Below are 20601 nucleotides of genomic sequence, written 5' to 3'. Positions count from 1 at the left end.
AAGCAGGGAGTCCAGTGTGGGACTCGATCCCAGGACCCCAAGATCATGATCTGAGCTGAAGGCAGGTGTTTTAACTGACTGAGCCCCCAGGTGTCCCTGAAAGGGCACTTTTAAAGTAAATATTCCTGAATGTAAATATGAACATGTGAATGTTTTTGGTCTTGAGCACTCAGTAATAACAACTATGAGGACTGAAGGGGTACACTTAAAGTAGGAAAAAAAAGACCCTCCCCTTTCTCCGTAAAAATGTGTCTCAGAATAACTGGGCTTACAAAAGCTTGGAATACAAAGGCTGGTGATGAAAAATACGTGATTGAGATCACTCTAATTAGAGACTTTTAAAATATTTTTCTTTCTTCTGACTGAAGTATTTTAAGCTGCAGAGAAGCTCGTTTGCTGTAATGGGACTCATTGAGGGCTGATTCTTGGGACAGAGACCCAGTCTGCTGGCAGGCACATGTGTGGGGGACGCTGTCTGCAGCCCCAAATCTGGCAGAGAGCACACAGGCATGAAGCCCGTGTGAGAGGACACAGGGGGACGTGGGGGAGGAACAGAGGGTGGCTCTCAGGGAAGATCACAGGTCAGGGACTGGGTAGTCTTGGACTTGACACGCAGTCCCCAGTCCTGGGAGAACTTGGAAATGTCACCAAATCTCTTCAGAATCTCTCAGAAAATGTCTCACCATGGAGGCTCAATTCTCCAGCAGGTCTGCAACTCTGTTTCCAACACTGAATCCATTTACCTCAATTTACTCTGTAAACTTTTTATATTCTTCATTAAATCTCAGGAGCATTGGACTTGTCAGTTATCTTGACATCAGAGCTCTGCAAAATTGCCTAAATTAATGAAAAATTCCATATAGGATGATATCGTGTATTTTAAGAGACTGCTTTTCTGTCCTAACATTACTCATCGATTACTAGATTTATGTGCACATGGTTAACCTGTCTCAAAAGTGAGCTAATATTATTCAGCAGAGTAATATTTCTAATGCAGTGTGTCAAAAGTTACATTAAATTCTCCCTGAAATATAGTCTCCTTATAAAAATCATGCTTCTCTTATTATGTTACCAATGATAAAATGACTGCCTTAAAGTTGAAATGTCTTGAACAAGTGAGCATTCCCCCCCCAAAAAAAACCCCACAACACTTCTATACAAACTTTTTCCTATTTAGCACATTACTTTTTACAATGTTTTGTTTTGAAATAATTAGAGATCACCAGAAAGTTGCAAAAGTAGAGCAAAAAGCCTTGATGTAATCTTCATTCAGTTTTCCCAACTTGTTACATCTTACTAACAATAGAACACTGTCAGAACCAGGAGACTGACATTGGTACAACACACTGATGATCTGTGTAGCCTTCACCGAAATCTGGATACACACTTGATCCATCACCACAAAGATCTTTCCCTTGCCTCCCTTTCTCAGTCACACACACCTCCTCCTCAGCCCACCCCATCCACCAGCCCCACAAATTGGCAATCACTTACCCGTCTCCTTTTTTTTTTTTTTTTGCCTTTTTTTCATTTCAAGAATGCTACATAAATGTACTCATACACTACGTGCCCTTCAAAAGCCAACTCTAAGATGAGCTTTTTTCATTCAGCATCATGTCTTTGAGATCCATCAGAGTACCTGCACGTAGCAACTGTCCATGCATTTGACTGTGGAATAGTGGTCCACAGAATCGATATGCTACGCTTTCTTTAACCATTCACTTATTCTAAAAAGTTTCTAAAAAATCTGGTTGATTCCATTTTACAGCTATTACAAATGAAGCTACCATAAACAATGACGTGCCAATGGATGCAGGGATTTAAGCAGTAATTTCACTTGGACAGATGCTTAGGCGTGCAATCGCTGGCACAAACCCCACTTGGATGTGGTGTACAATTCTTTTGCTATATTGTCAAATTTTACTTGCTGAGGTTTTGTTAAGGATTTGTACATCTATGTTTACGAGCACATGGATCTATAGTTTTCCTTGTTTGTACAGTCTGGGTTTTTTTTTTTAATTGTATTTAAATTTCATTTAGTTAACATGAAGTGTTATATTCATTTCAGGTGTACAGTGCAGTGATTCGACATTCCCATACAACACCTGGTGCTCATCACAGTGCACACCTTCATCCCCACCCCTGCTTCACCCACACACCCCAACCTCTCCTCTCCAGTGACCATCCGTGTGTTCCCCAGAGTGAAGAATCTGGTTCTCACATCAAGGTAATATGAGCTTTATAAGATGAATTGGGAATGGTTCCCTCTTCAATTTTCTGGAAGGGATTTTGTAGATTGGTGCTAATTCTTCTATAAATATTGGTAGAATTCTCCAGTGAAAACATCTGGGCCAGGAGATTTTGGTTTTGGAAGTTTTTTCAATTATGGATTAAATATCTTTAATAGATTTTGGGCTATTTGAATGATGTGTCCTATATTGGATGAGTTGTGTGAATTTCTCATTTATGTTGGGGGTTTTTTGAGAATTGGTCTATTTTCTCTAAATTATCAAATGTATGTAGGTGGAATCATTCACAGAACTTTCTTACTACCATTGTCATGTCTTCAGGGTCTGTAATGATGCCCCAAATTCCAGATATGGATAATTTGAGAGCTCTCTCTCTCTTTCTCTCTGTCTTTTCACCAGTTACTAGAAGTTTGTCAATTTTACTGGTCTTTTCAAATAATCAGCTTATTTCCTTTGCTTTTCTCTATTTTTCTTTTTTCTATCTTATTCACCTCTGCTTTTTTTTGTTCCCTTCCTTCTGCTTGCTTTGGTTTTATTTTGTGACTATTCCTGGTTATTCCCCCACTTCTGGAAGATATATTTGGAATTGACATAACTTAGTAGCTAGCAGAATCCTTAAATTTGCCCCCTGACCTGGGGAGTGACTCTACAGCTGTAGGAGAGGCCAAGTGGGAGCCATTAGATCCACTGCATCTACCTAGAAAAGTAGAAAAGCAAGAGAACCACTACATTCCTGGAGGGACTGGAGGTGGGGGGTGGTCTGAGCACCCATCAAGGATATTCTATGTGGCTTGGAGAATGGCAGTGGATTATTATGTCCTTAACCAGACAGTGATTCCATAAGGCAGCTGCCGTGGCAGATGTGGCTTCATTGCTTGAGTGGTTTCCCGCAGCCTCTGGTACCCAGCAGGCAGCCATTGATCCGGCCATTGTCTCTATCTCCATACCTGTCCATCACGCCCACACCAGGGGCAGCTTTCTCAGCTGGCAAGGCCAACGATGCATCTTCACTGTCCTACCTCAGGGCGTATCAACTCTCCAACCTCATTTAATTCTCAGGGACCTTGATGGCCTCTACCTTCCACAGGACATCACACTAGCCCATTATGCTGGTGACATTAGGTTTACTGAATCTCGTGAGAAACAAGTAGTAACTTACTACTCTAGATTCACGAGAGACTTTGTGTGTCAGAAGTGGGAAGTAAATGGGACAAAATGCAGAGGCCTTTTACCTCAGTGAGATTTCTAGAGGTCCAGTGGTGTGGGGCGTGATAAGAGATCCCTTCTCAGATGAATGCAAGTTGTTATTATATCTGACTCCTCCCACAACCATGAAAAAGGTGTGATACCTGGGGGCCTTCTTTGGATTTTGGAGGCTACGTGTTCTTCATTTGAATATGTAACTCATGCCTTGTTGCTGAGCCACACAAAAAACTGCTAGTTTGGAGTGAGACCCAGAACAAGAGAAGGGTCTGCAAGAGGTCCACGCTGCTGTCTGGGCTGGTCAGCTGCTCGGGCCTGTGATGCTCCATTTGGGCTGTATGGTGCTTGAAGAGCCAGGGGCAGATAGGGTTGCTGTTTGGAGCCTTATGAAGGCCCTTCTAGGTGCATCAAAGAACAAGACTTAAGGATTTTGGAGCAAGGCCCTTCTATCATCCACTAGATAACTACTCTCCTTCTGAGAAACAGCTCTTTGCCAGCTTCTGGGCCAAGAGACTAAACACTTGACCATGACCACTAAGTTACCAGGTGACTTCAGCTGTCCACCATGAACTGAGCACTACCTTACAAAGCCACAAAGTGGGGCTTGCACAACAGCACCCCATCATCCAAGGGGAGTAGCATATATATATGATCAGTACAGAGCAGGTCCTGGAGGCACACATAAGTGACATGGAGATGTGACCCAAATACCAATGGTCCCCACTCCTGCTATGCTGCCTTCTCTCTGTGTGTACACATAGGGCCTCTCAAGGAGTTCCCTATGATTCATTGACAAAGGAAGGGAAGATGCAGTCCTGGTTTACAGATGGTTCTGCTTACTCTATAGACCCAACAGTGGGCTGCCACAGCACAACAGACCCTCTCTGGGACATCCCTGTGGGACTGTGGTGAAGAGAACCCTCCCCATGGACAGAACTTCAGGCAGTTCATCTGGTTGAAAGATAAATTCCTAGAAGGGGAAATAACCAGACATGTGGTTTTATACTGGATTGTGGGCTGTGGCCAATGGTTTACCTGGATGGTCGAGGACCTGAAAGGCACAGGATTGGAAAATCGGTGGTAAGGAAATATGGGGAAGAGGAATACAAATAGGCTTCTCTGAATGGGTCAGAAATGTGAAGTTATTTGTGTTCATGTGAATTCTCAGCAAAGGGTAACCTCCGCAAATGAGGATTTTGATACTCAAGTACATGAGATGATCTGTTCTGTGGATATGAGTCAGCCTGTCTCCCCAGCCCCCCTCGTCATTGCCCAAGGAGCTTATTGACAGAATGCCCACGGTGGCACGATGGAGATTCACATTGCGCTCAGCAATGTGAACTTCCATTCACCAAGGCCAACCTGGCCATGCTCACCACGGAGTGCCTAATCTTCCAGCAGCAGAGCCCAGCACATCTCCAATATGGCCCACTCCCCCGGGCGATAAGCCAGCTGGTCAGTAGCATTGAAAACACTGGATAGCTTCCATATGGAGGGTCAGCATTGTGTGCTTACTGAAATAGACACTTGCTCAGGATACAGATTTGTCTTCCCCACGTGAACACTTCTGCCAAAACTATTATCTCTGGACTTACAGAATGCCTTATCCATTGGCATGGTATTCTACACAGCACTGGTCCTGATCAAGAAACCCATATCACAGCACACCAAGTATGGCAATGGGCCCACAGTGGTGGAAGTCATGATCTTCCCATGTTCCCCACCAACCTGAAGCAGTTGGCTTAGTAGAACAACGAAATTTGAAAACTCAGTTACAGTGCTGCCTGGGCAGCTATAAGTTGCAGGCAAAGCTCGTCCTGGGCCAGGGTTCTCCAGGGTGCCATATGTGACCTGAGTCAGTATCTGACACGTGGTGCAGCTTCCTCCACAGCCAAGACTCATAGGTGTAGGAATCAAGGGGTCAGAACAGAAGTAGGACAATTGTGACCTCTGCGAGCCTTTAGTGTTCTCATAACCTTATGCCCTGTTGGCCTTAGCTCCAAAGAGATGAATGCTTCCACTGAGCGACACAACAATTCTATTTAAACATGAGTTAACACTGTCATTCGGCCACTGTGGGCTCCTCATGCCTCTGAATCAACAGTCAGGGAAGTCAGTTTCATTGACCCTGAAAACCAAGGGGACTATTTGCAGACTACAAGTTCCACGTTAAAGGTGGGGAGGTGTGTATCTAGAATACAGGGGGTCCCCTTAAGGCAGCACTTGCAAAGCCTAATGCTCTGGGATTAGGCTCAGTGAAAACTTACAACAACCCAATCCAGGCAGGACTGCCAGTGACCCAGACCATTCAGGAATGAAGTTGCGGGTCACCCCATCAGATGAAGAACCAAAACTGGCTGAGATGCCTGCTCAAGGTAAAGGGAATACAGAATGGGTAGTGGAAGAAGGCACCAATACCAGCTACAATCATGTGACCAGGTACGGAAATGAAGACTACAATTGTCTGGGGTATTTACTCTTTTTTTTGTTACAAATGTGGGTGTGTGCGTGTGTGTGTATGTGTGTGTGGGTGTGGGCTTTTTTTTTTACTCTCTTATTATCACATAACATTAAGATATATTGATTTTATGTCCCACTACATAAGCATTATTGATTTTACATTAAGTTATATTACTCAAGGACTTTACCTCCTTTTCTGAGGATGGGGTTGGTGCATTTTCTGTTGAGTGTCAGATTGTTATATCATGTCAGAGTCAGGTAGAATTATGACCTTCTTATTGTTTATATTGGAGGTTAAATATGGTTTAAGGAGATTCATGTGTCATGTAGACCCAGGGTTTGTTATTTGTGATGGCTAATTTTATGTTCCCACCTGATTGGCCACACAGTACCCAGATTAAACATTATTTCTGGGTGTATCTGTTAGTGTGTTCCAGATGAAATTAGTATTAAAATTGATGGACTCAGGAAAATAGATTGCTCTCCCTAGTGTGGGTGGGCCTCACCTAATCTGTTGAGGGCATGAATAGACTAAGAGGTAGAGGAAGGAAGAATTTGCCCTGGCTTTTCACCGTTGAGCCAGGACACCTTATCTCATCTCCTGATCCTCGGACTAGAGTCTATATGACTGGTTCTCCTGGTCCCCAAGTCCTGGGTGTGGGACTGAGTCACCCCAGCTTTCTTGGGTCTCTAGCTTGCAGGCAGTAGACTGTGGGACTCCTTAGCTTCCATTGTGGTGTGAGTCAATTCCCTGTTACACACATGCACATGCGCGTGCACACACACACACACTTGTGGTGTGAGTCAATTCCCTGTTACATACATGCACGTGCGCACACACACACACACACACCTGTGGTGTGAGTCAATTCCCCATTACACGCATGCACATGTGCACACACACACACCATGCAGGTTCTTCTTCTTTGGAGAACCCCAATATGACATGTAACCACCATCATAATCATACAGCATAGTTTCTGCTCCAAAATCCCCTGTGTTCTACCCACTCATCCCCCTCTTCTCCCAAACCTCAGACAGCCACTGATCTTTTTACTGTATCTCTAGTGTTGTCTTCCAAAGTGTCACAGAGTTGAAATCACACAGCATGTAGCCCTTTTAGACTGAGTTCTTTCACTTGGGAATATGCATTTAAAGTTCTTGCATGTCTTTTCATGGCTGGACAGGACATTGCTTTTTATCACTAAATAATATTCCATTATAGGAGTATTAGCATGGTTCCTTTGCCCACCCACTTAGGAAGGACATGTTGGTTGTTTCTAATTTGTGGGAAATTATGAAAAAAAAGTTCTACATGCATTCATGTGTAAGCATTTCTGTGTATATAGGTTTTCAACTCATTGGAGTATATACCACAAAGTTTGATTGACTGATTGCATGTTAAGTGTCTATTTAGTTTTTTTGAGAAATTGCCAAACTGTCTTCTGAAGTGGCTATACTATTTTGTGTTCCCTCCAGCAGTAACTAGAGCTCCTGGGGTTCCCTATCCTCACCAACATTTGATGTCATCACTGTTCTGGATTTGGGGCATTTTACCAGGTGCATTATGGTATTTTATTGTTGTTTGAAGTTATAATTCCCTAACCATGTATGACATTGAGCATCTTCACATATGCTTACCTGATGTACTTGTATCTTCATTGTTGGTGTGTCTACTAAGCTTTTTTGCCCATTTTAAAATCAGATTGCTCGATTTTTTTGTTTTTTAGCGTTGATCCTTAAGAGTTCCTTGCATATTTCTATATGAGTCTTTTATAAGACGTGCTTTACAAAATATTTTCTCCCTCTCTTTGGTCTCTCTTCTCATTCTCTTGGTATTCATTTCTTTTCCAAGTCTCTAAAATATTTATTTATGAGTTTCTTTGGGATAAGATCCCTTGCTTTTTGTTCAAGTTCACTGTTTTTTTTTTTCCTACAATATCTAGTCTGCAGTTAATCTCATCCTGTGTACTTTTTATCTGCACCTTTTTCATTTTAATCTCTAGAAAGTTGATTTGCATCTTTTATATACTTTCCCTGCCTCTAATTCACAGGTTCCTTCCTGTAGCTTCTCGAAAATATGGACTATAGTTATAATGTCTGTTTTAATTTCCTTGTTTAAAAATGCTTTAATCTCTCCATTTCTGGATCAGCATTAATAGATGGTTATTTTTCCTTCTCACTGTGGTTCAATTGTCCTGCTTCTTGGCATACTCAATAATGTCTAAAGGATGTCAGTCATTGTAATTTTCACTTTTTTGGAGCTGAATATTTTAGTATTTCTATAAATGTTCTTGAATTTGGTTCTGGGATGTAGTTAAATTACTTGAAAATAATTTTATCCTTTTGGGTCTTGCTTTCAAGGTTTTTTAGGTGGAGGTCCGACAATGTGTAGTTTATGTTGCTGTATTCCCCACTTTTCAGAACTGAGAACTATTCTGAGTACTCATGTATTGAAGTTTTCCCGTGCTGGCTGGAGAGACCGGGCATTTTTCTCTGCCCTGTGTGAGACCCAGGGATATATATTTTTTAATTCGAGAGAGAGAGTGCATGAACAAGGGAGAATTCCAAGAAGACTCTGCACTGAGTTTGGAGCCCTAGCAGGACTCCATCTCAGGACCCCGAGATCATGACCCGAGTCGAAACCAAGAGTCAGATGGCTCAATGGATTGGGCCACCCAGGTGCCCCCCTTCTGATGCTTGGAGATGGTTCTTTCCTCTGCCTTGGGAAGTGTTCTTACAGGAGTATGCTGGTCTGCGCTCCTAAACTTCCAGACCTAGTTTCCACTCACCTCTGCCGCTTTCCATCCCCATCCTTACTCTGCCACATTCACGCTGGGGTTTGTCCAGTTTCTAGAATAAGCCTGGCTCTTTGCACCAGTTTTTATTCCTTCTATCTGCAATGTGCTCCCTCCACCAGACTTGACTGCCTCCAACTGGCATCTAGCACTGAGCGCCAATATTGCCTTTTCTTATGCAAATATGATCCTCTAATTTTCTCTCAACTGCTGCTTCTTACCTTCAAATCATTTTATGGTTTAAGAGTCTCATGCTCTACCACCTGAGCTAGCTGGGCTCATTTTATGGTTTACAATAACCAGTTTGTGTATTTTGTGGGTTTGTTTTTTTTTTAATGTGCTTTCCTAAGCTGTTCTACACAGGGGTTGATAATCACATGGGGACAGGAACTCTAAGTTCTTGTTTGGCACTGGACTCCTTGTGTCTTGGTTGACAGAACACGTGGTTAATATCTGTCTGATGTGGATCTTTGGCTTAGTCACCGATTAGAAGCCTGCATCTCTCAACTATCGCTATGGTGTAAGCCTTCTACTGTCTCATTTGTGATATCAATGTATTTGCTGTCCACAGGAATGCTTGTTATACGTTTATTATTCATTTTCTGCAAACTGGTGCCCTAGGTCTGCATTCAGTAGTGATATTGAAGTGACGGTCCAGCTTCATATGTCAGAGTCTTCAGGTTTTCCACTCATCGGCTACAGAATTTTAAATGCCATGGAAATAAATTTGCTAGAGGCAGAACTATATGTTTCCCAAAGATATTTTGATATTAAACACTAATAATACATTTTCCCATTTTTTCTGATTCCAAAAATAAAAAGTCACAGTTCTGAAAGCCTTCATTAAAAAAACCTCCAGATCTTGAATTACTAGATTGTATACCCAAAACTAATAGAACGTCATATGTTAACTACCAGGATTTAAAATAAAAACTTTAAAATCTTCCAAATCAATGAAAAACATTGTCATTGAAATTGAAAAAACATTGAAAAACAATGAAAAACTTGTCATTGAAATTTTAAAATTTAAGAAGATATTTTCTGAGTTAATTATGTTATTGCTCTGAACAAAATATCTTTTTATCACTGTATTTAATTTTGGCTGGGAATGTATACTAGTAATTGGCTTTTTGTAGGCATCTGAGAAATCACATTGGTTTAAAATATCTATTATTCCTATTACTAAAATTTAACTGCAAATAGGTTAGGAAACTATGGATGTAACCCTAGATATAACACAATTTAATTAGTGGGAAAATACTTTGCAAATACCGAGTAAGCCACTTGGACCAGCGCTTCTAGCTCTGGACTCCACTTATTTCTTTTCCTAAAGAAAGGGAAAATCCTTAAAGTAAAAATTTATTAATTTTTTTCCACAATGCTGAAGAACACAGTTTCAGGATTATTTTGACTTTAGGGATTGTTCTTTTCATAGGCGACAATGATGTCTTTTACTAGATTTACTGGTATCAAAGAGACATTGGAATTCCTCATTAGACCATCCTCCCTCGGATGGGAAATGCAGCAGTGATGTCTGTCTGCAGCGCCCACCACTCGTCTAGTGACAAAGAGAGCAAGAGAGAGCACAGGCAGGGAGGAGAGGGAGAAACAGGGTCCCCCCCTGAGCAGGGAGCCAGACATGGGGCTCAATCCCAGGACCCCAAGATCATGACCTGAGCAGAAGGCAGACGTTTAGCCAAATGAGCCACCCAGGCGCCCCGAAACAAATCTTGAGCTGGTATATGTTACTAGTTAATATAATGCGACATTTTTTCAAGTTTATTTATAGTTTCAAGAGTTTGACCTGTCTCTTGTAAAAGTCTATAAGGATGGGATGCCTTCCTCTTCCTCTGCCTGCCCCTCCCCCTGCTTCTGTGCTACACATGTGCTTTCTCTCTCTGTCATGTAAATAAATAAAATCTTTAAAAGACAAAAATTCTGTAAGGACTTTGAGAGGGACTTCACACAACTCCTTCCCATCCATGTCTTTGAGTGTATTTTGTTTGGCTAGGCCAGCACCAGTATGCCACAGGCCGCCTTCCTGCTCCTAACCAAGGTCTAGAGTCACCAGGTTATGCTCTCTGTCTGGCCTTGAAATCATCTGAGTGTGCAAATGAGACTTGCTTCAATCTCCTTCCATGACAGAGGAACGACTTAAAGCCCGACTATGTCGGAGATTTGCCGAAGGTGAGGGGACCACTTTGCGACTTTCATGGGTGTCGTAGTTTATTATGGAAGCTGTTGACAAGTCCATAAACCCAGCACCTTCAAGCAGCCGAAATTGGTGGTCTTACGGTTTTGGAGGTCAGATCTCTGATGTGAAACCAGGCGTCGGTGGGGCCACATCCCTTCAAGAGATTCCAGGGGAGAAGTGACCATCTTCCTTTTCCAGCTTCTGGAGGATGACCACCTGGCTTGGCTTGTGGTCACATTCTCCACATTCAAAGCTTCTCTGGTCACATCTCCTCCCTCTCTCTCTCATGCCTGCTCCATCCTCAGAGGACCCTGGAGATCACACTGGGTACTCCAGGATCATCCCCAAACCCTTAATGTACAAAGTTCTTTTTGTCCACATGGAGTCACATGGACACAGGGTCTGGGGAGGAGAGTGGGGGTAACACTGGGGCCATTATTCTCACTGCCTAAGTGAGCATATTTGCGCCATGGACTATTTCCTCCATTAGAAAGTATTAAAAGTTCCATCATATGACTGTATTAGTATAAAAATCTAGTTGTTTAATACAGTCATTATTATTTATATTCACCTTTTTTCCTCATAATTTTAAAAGAAATTCAAGTCCAGCCTTTTTGTCAGCTGTACCTCATGGATAAGTAGGTCCTGGATGAAAAGGCTAAAAATGCGACTTGACCGTTGGACTTCCATTTCCTTCCTCTTCACACTCGATTTCCTAGGTCTGGCTTGGAATTTCAGATGGAACTGTGTGGTTCTTTGCGAGCTGCTTTGGAATGCGCTACTACCAATAGCTTTCTTCGACTTGGTGAAGAGTTTAGCTGGTGACGTGGCATTTTGGCTGATGCCTGCTGTCATTGAGGCTGTCCTTAGACAAGATCCAGCATCCTCTCACCCAGGGAAGACAGTCCTCACACCCACACAGGTCTTTCCTCACCAGAAAACACTCTTCCGGAGAGGTGCGCTAATCCATTTCCTTCCTCCCATGCTCTTCTACACATTCTGGCTTATGCCAAGATCCAGGAGGAAATTAAATTTTCCTCTGAAATGAAATTTTATCTTCTCCAAATTGCTGACTTCCTTGCTGGCCCATGACATGAACCAGGAGTCTGCCAGTTTATTATATGATGTCGTGGCTGTCTACAGGGGCTCACTGTCCCAGCTAAGGAACCATGATGAGATGGCCCCAGGCCTCCAGCTATATTGGATTTCCTGAGTTCCCTGATTTAAGAACCAGTCTCCAAGGGCATGAGCTGCACTCCCCACAGCAGGAGAGTCCGTACTTCCTCACCATCACACTGGGTACAGCCTTCTCTAGCTTGTCTTGACCCAGTTTTGAGGCTCCAACTAGAGGAGCAGTGACTCTTCTTGAGCAGCTGGTTAGTTCCACACCCAGCCATTCCCCTTGGTTGCTGGGCTCTCATGCTCTAGCCCTGGGCCAGGGGCCAGGCAGCTCGGGACAGCCCCTCTGCCCTATAGCCTACTGACATGGTTCAAACTTGTCAATCCTAAGCCTGCCTACCCTGCCTCGCCTGTTCCATCCCACAGAAACCCCAAGAAAGGTTCTTGTCCACATTTTCCCTTCATCCCCTCTGCCTCTCCACCTTAGTCTCCTGATTCCCACATGGCCCTCGGTGGTACAGACCCCCTCCTGTGGGGGACCTCGGAGTATAATAAACTCTCTTTGCAGTGGAAGTCATCTTCTGATCTGTTGACCTCACTGTGAAGACACATACATGTATCCACACCAAACACCCACTGAAATAATGAGAGTTTTCACAATCCCAATGGATATGTACATACACGAGTCCTGAATCTGACAGTGGGATGCGTGAGATGAAGGAGGGAAAGCTGAACATGTGTAGTAAACCCTTCCAAGTGCAGAGATGATGAAGGTGTGTTTAAAGAAAGAATAAACAAGATCTGGTTCACAGTCCGTCTGCTGGGAAGGCAGACAAATGCTCCCTTTATGGAATATGAGTCACAGAAAGCCCTTTGTAAGGCCGGTCTTATTAACCCTCACCTCGAACACACAAATAGAGGGCTGTTATCTCCTTATTAGAGATTTAGAAATGGAGGTTTGAGAAATGTAAGTAGTTTCTTAAAGTCACATAGTAAGTAAGTCGTGTAGCTAGATAATCAGCCAAGTCTGACTCACTGCTGCCATTAAAAAATGCAACAGTATACATCTAGGTTTCTGCAAACATTTTTGCGAAATAGGAGTTGGGAATGGAAGCCAAAATTCACAGTAGCAAGTTGAACATGGAAAAAAAGTAAAAAGTCCTTAAGAAGATGCCAAAATTGGACACTCATGTAAAGAGAGAAGAAATTGTAAAGTGTGCTGGGTTTGGTAGGAGCAAAGGCAATCTCCACATCCTCACAGAAAAGTCAAGGGCTCTGGTCCCTTTGAAGCATGTTTACTTTATCCGTGAACGATGAAAACCTCTAAAATGTAAGGCCGAGGGTAAGAAACCTGCTGTTAAGAAGTCTCTAGTTTTCTGTCTTGTCCAGCCAGTTTCAAGCAATTCAGGCTTTGACCTTGTCATTTCCACCCTCAGGACACTGTACATAAAGTGTGCAACTGTCATGATCTCAATCCATTCTTTTCCATTAAAACTCCTGTCTATAGCCACTAATTCTTTGATCAAAGGCTTTGCAGTGCAGGGAAAATACTTTGAAATTTTCACGTCATTATTTGTAGCACACTAATTTCAGTTCTTTTCTGTCTTAATTTTATAGAAATTACAGATTTATCAATCCTGCCCTGTGCTATATCATATACTAAGTTCCTGAGTCTAGTTTTTGTCACAGTGCCTTGTTTGACATGAGGTCATTCCTCTCCTCAATTGATTAACAATTATCCAAAGTCCTGAAGGTTCACATTTGTCCATTTTTGCCCAGCAAACTCTTCTACATGCAGTTTAATTTCTTGTCAGTATTATTTCAGGTTAATTATTTCTATCAATTATAAAAATTCCCATATTTATTATTGCCATTTAAAATATTATCCAAAAAAATTATCATAAAACTGGATGGCTTAGATGGCTAAACCTCTGCCTTCAGCCCAGGTCATGATCTCAGGGTCAAAAAAAAAAATGTTCAGTTAAGTAAGTATAATATTGATTTTGTCTTGGATTTAGTAGAAGTACTTGCACTATATTTTTGAGACTCTAAGAAATGTCTATAAGTCAGAGATGATTAAATCAGAAACAAAAAATATTCTAAGCCCTAGAGAGCATACCAACCAACCTTCTCCCCTCCCTCCTTCTTTTTTCCTTCCTTTCTTTCTTTCCTTAAGTGTCCCCTTGACTATGTATTCTCACTATGAAACCAATGAACGAATATTGGTATATTTGTGTAGACCATGAGAGAGGCATTATAACAAATAAAGGATAGAAGCTTTGTAATTCACAAGGTTGGGGTTAAATGCTAGTCCTATCATTGAGTAGGTTCCTGACTTTTTTTAAAAAAAGATTTTATTCGTTTACTTTGTGAGAGAGAGAGAACGTGCACCTACAAGTGCATGAGAGTGGAAGGAGGGGCAGAGGGAGAGGGAGCATCTCAGCTGGCTCCCTGATGAGCACAGACCCCAATGTGCTCCATCCCATGACCCTGAGATCATGACCTGAGCACAAAGCAAGGGCCAGACACTTAACCAACCGAACCGAATGTGCCACCTGGGTACATGACTTTAACACACTTGTCTACTCACACCTGGCTTCAGTTTCTTCACTTGTAAAATAAAATGAACAAAACCCCTTTCTCAGAATTGCATGGTGATTGAGTGGGCTGGCGAGTACACAGTTAAGCTCACAATTACAATTACTGGGACATACTTATTCAGTACATGGTAGCCATTCATGAATTCGCTTTCTTTTCTTTTCTTTTCTTTTCTTTTCTTTTCTTTTCTTTTCTTTCTTTCTTTCTTTCTTTCTTTCTTTCTTTCTTTCTTTCTTTTTTTTTTTAATGAGAAAAGCCTAAATCTGGATGTGAGAGTCCAACCCTGCATTTAATTTTTTCTAGTTATTTTTCTTTTTTCCTGTGCCTTACATCCAAGTAGGTCTTCTGACAAGATGACAAGATTTAGGACTAAAACACATGATGAGGGGGAGTTTTACCTCCACGCTGCTCAGATCCCTTAGTCAATTAGCAGGATAAATATGGCCATTTACTTAACGCTCCCTTTCTCCAGTGGGTGACTCCATACCCTTTCTATGTGTATCTATCTGTACGATTGAGGCGGGATGGGGGAACCAGGGACTGACATTTGTGTCAGGTGCTGTACTCAATGCTTTCTTGTTTTTCCTCTCTCAATTCTGAGAGCACCTGTCTGATGGAATTATTACTCATTTAATTTTACTTACCAAGAAATGAATGACTTGAACATCTTCCCAAAGACAACGTACCCAGGAAGAAGTGGACTGCATTTTGAATCCCCATTTGATTCTATGTTCAATACCAGGTTACCATGGACATAACAATAACATCTTCATGGTCAAATGAAATGATTGCTATGATTACTGTTCAAAGATCACCTACAAAAGATATACTATTTGCATCCATTTCAGATAATTTTGATTCTATGTGTTGCTTTTAAAATCAGTGTTTCTCTTTCACAATCTACAAACTGCAGGCTCACGGGGCAGAATCCAAATCTTTCACTCAGTTTGCACACCGTGTTATTCTCGCTGATTCCCACATAGCCAGCTCTCCCACTGGCCAGCATCAGGGGAAAAAAAGAGCTTTTCCCCCCATCATGATAAGTGTACCAAAAATGATCTTCTTACGGAAAGAAATAATGAAATTTTCAGGGAAAGTAGGCAAGACTCGGGAAAGTTACAAGGTTCCCCATCTCCTGTGATAGAAGAGAAATAGCTTGGGGTATTCATTCCTTTTGGTCAGTGTTTATCAGGAAGGTCAGAAGTTAACCACAAAGACTGGAGTTCTCACATTGTTTTAGCTAAATTGGTAGACTCTATTGGTTTTTAAAAATGTATAGCAGAATGACTTAGTGAGGATAAATATGACTCCAAAAAGTGATTTTAGTTGATTCATAGCAAATCCATTTTTTTTTTCTGAAACAATTTTAAGGCAGTGGAGCTTTTTTTTTTTTTTAAATATTGATGCCGAATTACAAAAGGACTAAAAAGGTGGTGAAATGTTGTCCTGTTGTTTAATCTGGGTAACATAGGAAAGAGACTAGTCAATGAACTTCAGGATACTTGTACTTGCGTAAATCCAGATGACAGGCCAACATGCCACACCCTTCTTACCATACACGTTCCCTTGTCGGTGTGTTTATAAACGTAACTGTTCTTAGTTCCAGCACTCTTGTGCACCTGGACTCCCAGCTTCTTCTTCTGCATCTCCTCTGTACTGGACTTATTTCTCTTCTGAGCTTTTCCCTTTGGAGTTTGATGTCTGACTTTCCAGCTCACAGCCTCTTTGCTTTATGATTTTGCCTTCTCATCCAAAGGTCCTGCTTTCAGAACCATATTGATAGGAGTAAAATACACTCACAAATTTAATAACAAACCTTACTCATCAAGAACAGTCTTCTACAAGCATGTATTTATAACCTCTGAATACAGTCGTAAGAGTTCTTCAGTGTGGTGGTTCCATTTGTATTTATATTTTAAATGGCTTGATGAAGTAGTTAGGAAGGAAAGGAATATTTCAGTGTTCTGGCTTTTTTTTAGCTTCCTTAAAGATTTCTCTTTTTTTTCCAGTGTTTTTTAAGTTTATTTATTGAGTAAACTCTATATCCAGCATAGGGCTTGAACTCACAACTCTGAAATCAAGAGTTGCACGGTCTTCTGACTGAGCCAGCCAGGTGCCTCACTTTGTCATTGATTTGTACAGTTTTACTAAAAAAGACCAAGGTCCAGTGTTTTGTCTTGTTTTGTTGTTTTGGTTTTGGTTCACCAAATACCTCTGGGTTAATATTTTTTCATCAATTCTGGAAAGTCCTTGGCCTGTATTTCTTTAAACACTGTGAGTTTTGCTTCTGCTTTATTCTGTTTCTTCTCTCCTGTTGAGACTCCAACTACACATCCCGTAGAAATTTTGAGCATGTTCTACATGTCTCTTATGATTTTATTTTCCCCCATGCTTATTTTATTTTCTACTTATTTTGGATATTTTCTATTGATTTGTCTTCAGGTGCAACAAACCTGTCCAATCTGCTCTTACATTCATCCACTGATATCATAATTTAAGATATTGTATTATTTCAGTTCTTGAATGCTTATTTGATTTTCAACATTCCAATCATCTGATGAAACCATCCATTTTCCATCTTCTCCATCTGTCTCTTGAATACATCAATCAGTTATTTAAAAGCCCTTGTCTGCCATTGCTAATAGCTAGGTCATCTGTGATTCTGTTCCTATCATCCCTTGTCTCTCTTGGTTACCAGCTCTGTCATCTTGCCTCTTTGCGTGGCTGCACTCTGAGAGTGTGCCAGGTACGTCCTTAGAGGACCCAGTGATGTTCCCCACTATTGGAGGGGTTCTTCTATGTCAGAGGATGTGTGGGGGCTGATTCCCCACATCGAGTTTTGGGAAAACACAAAAATAAAGTCTGCTGCCAACCCAGAAAACATTTCCACAATTTTTTTTTTATTTTAAAAAGCAGAAGAACAGTTTTGTTATCAAATAAACATTAAACAACATTGCACAACCATTAGACAATCTGCTAAAGATGCCGCAAAGGCAGAGTAGAATCCCACCCTTTCCCACAGCCAGGGACACTCAGTCCATTGCATCCTTGTACATTGTCCTAACTATCAAAAAGAAAATTAGAACTTGTAGTGTCTTTTTCACAAACAAGAACTTACCACTTGGAGCTAAGGGTCAAAACTTGAACCCCCTGAAACAGAAAGATGGGGTGTCATACTCCTTGGTGTTTTATTTTGAAGAGATACCTCCAAGATCTTCAAGAAAGACATTCCTGGGATGCCAAGAGTCTGATTTAGCTTATGCACATCTCGTAGTGGCAGATGGAGCACTTACAACTTCAAATTTCCTAAACAAAATGATACAGAGACATTAGGAGGACAGAGTTATCCTTCCCTTATGCACCAGGGAACATCTTACATTTCCTTTCTTTTTCTTTCTTTCTTTTTTTTTTTTTTTTGTCTTCAGATGGATATTTAGTCTTACACCAGTTAGAGTTACAATCAATCAGAACTGGGTGTCAGTTTGGGTAAATTTTAGTGAAATTCAGTGTACCTTCAGTTCCCCTCTAGTCCTTTCAGTTGAGAATCCATGGTGGATCTGGTTGGGTTGAGAAGATCCACTTCCTTCTCTCAGCTTCCTTTGAGCCAAAATCTCACAAATGACTTCAGTGAAGAAACCACTTTGTGCTTCAGGCAACACCCTCATCTCTAAATTTTTTTTTTAAAGATTTTATTTATTTATTTGACAGACAGAGATCACAAGTAGGCAGAGATGCAGGAAGAGAGAGAGGAGGAAGCAGGCTCCCTGTTGAGCAGAGAGCCTGATGCAGGGCTCCATCCCAGGACCCTGGGATCATGACCCGAGCCAAAGGCAGAGGCTTTAACCCACTGAGCCACCCAGGTGCTCCCACATCTCTAAATTTGTTACTCTAATCTCATGCAAACGCCCCTAGCAGAGGTCTCCCACCAAATGCAGCAGAAACCCTTAGGCCAGGGGCAAGTGTAGACCCTCAGTGTCTACTCGCTCCTCCCTGTAGAGTTCTCATCCCAGGCATGTACTGCCACAGGTCTTTCTTTCCTGAAGACCCTGAGGCTAGAGGAGATCTTACTCTGCTTTTCAGAAGCTTTGGCATTGCCGGCTCCTTCCACACAAAATTCAGCAGATGTCTTCTGAGGAAAACCACCTTGTGTCTCATGTTCTGGAAGGCTCCCATGGTCTGACTCTGGATGAATTCCAGAGCTCTGCTGGTTTCTCTTGTCTCCAGAGGCAGTTGTTGGCCTTGTCCAACCCCTGTTCCTCAGCCAGTGCCCAGAGCTGGCCAACATGCCCAGGAGGGGGAAAACAGCTGGCTCTTGGTGTGCCTGGAATGGCCATCCCCTGTTAGGAATGGCATTTCAGCTGGCCTTTGTGGCTCCTACAACCCCCCCAGTGCCATTCCCAATACAATCTCTGCGGTGAATGCCTTTGTTGTAAGAGGGACGGTTCTGTGCCTACAGGGATGGGTGGGAGGGCAGAAGCTTCCCCCCAGACCACTCTCTGAGGCTTTGTTTCTGGGATGAAACCCTGAGCCTGTGCTCTTATTAAAATAAATAGATAAGTAAGGGTATTCACATTTCTCACAGTTTGTAGCAACCAATTCTTCAAAAGCACAAATTATCCCTAAGTCCTCCTTTTTTTAATTTTAAATGCCCACGTGCCTTTCTGTTTTGTTTCTCTTTCTTGACCTCTGATATTTTTTTTCAAATGACAGAACATCCATCCCAGGCACAGAGACATCATTTCACCAGTCTGCCCACGTTGGCTTCATCTCAGCTTTTTGGTCTGAGATGTGACTGGTTATAAATTATTAAGTTATTAGTATTTTCTGATGAGGTGTGAAGAAAGCAAAATTGTATTCTTATTTAAATCTTATTTATTTATTTGAGATAGAGGGAGAGCGAGCAAGTGGGGGTGGGCCAGAGGGAGAGGGAGAGAGAGAATCTCAAGCAGACGCCACACTGAGCACAGAGCCCAACGCGGGGCTCAACCTCACCACCCTGAGATCATGACCTGAGCTGAAACCAGAGTCAGATGCTTAACCCACTGAGCCTTCCAGGCCCCAAAGCAGGATTGCTTTTTTTTTTTTTAATTAAATTTTTTATTTATTTTCAGAGTAACAGTATTCATTGTTTTTTCACCACACCCAGTGCTCCATGCAATCTGTGCCCTCCCCAATACTCACCACCTGGTTCCTCCACCCTCCCACCCCCCACCCCTTCAAAGCCCTCAGGTTGTTTTTCAGAGTCCATAGTCTCTCATGGTTCATCTCCCCTCCCAATTTCCCTCAACTCCCTTCTCCTCTCCATCTACCCTTGTCCTCTATATTATTTGTTATGCTCCACAAGTAAGTGAAACCATATGATACTTGACTCTCTCTGCTTGACTTATTTCACTCCGCATAATCTCTTCCAGTCCTGTCCATGTTGCTACAAAAGTTGGGTATTCATCCTTTCTGATGGAGGCATAATACTCCATAGTGTATATGGACCACATCTTCCTTATCCATTCATCCATTGAGGGGCATCTTGGTTCTTTCCACAGTTTGGCGACCGTGGCCATTGCTGCTATAAACATTGGGGTACAGATGGCCCTTCTTTTCACTACATCTGTATCTTTGGGGTAAATACCCAGCAGTGCAATTGCAGGGTCATAGGGAAGCTCTATTTTTAATTTCCTGAGGAATCTCCACACTGTTCTCCAAAGTGGCTGCACCAGTTTGCATTCCCACCAACAGTGTAAGAGGGTTCCCCTTTCTCCACATCCTCTCCAACACACGTTGTTTCCTGTCTTGCTAATTTTGGCCATTCTAACTGGTGTAAGGTGGTATCTCAATGTGGTTTTGATTTGAATCTCCCTGAAGGCTAGTGATGATGAACATTTTTTCATGTGTCTGGTAGCCATTTGTATGTCTTCATTGGAGAAGTGTCTGTTCATATCTTCTGCCCATTTTTTAATATGATTGTCTGTTTTGTGTGTGTTGA

Source organism: Martes martes, assembly GCF_963455335.1.
Source record: "Martes martes genome assembly, chromosome: 8".
NCBI classification, from domain to species: domain Eukaryota; kingdom Metazoa; phylum Chordata; class Mammalia; order Carnivora; family Mustelidae; genus Martes; species Martes martes.
Note: the sequence above shows the minus strand (reverse complement) of the source record.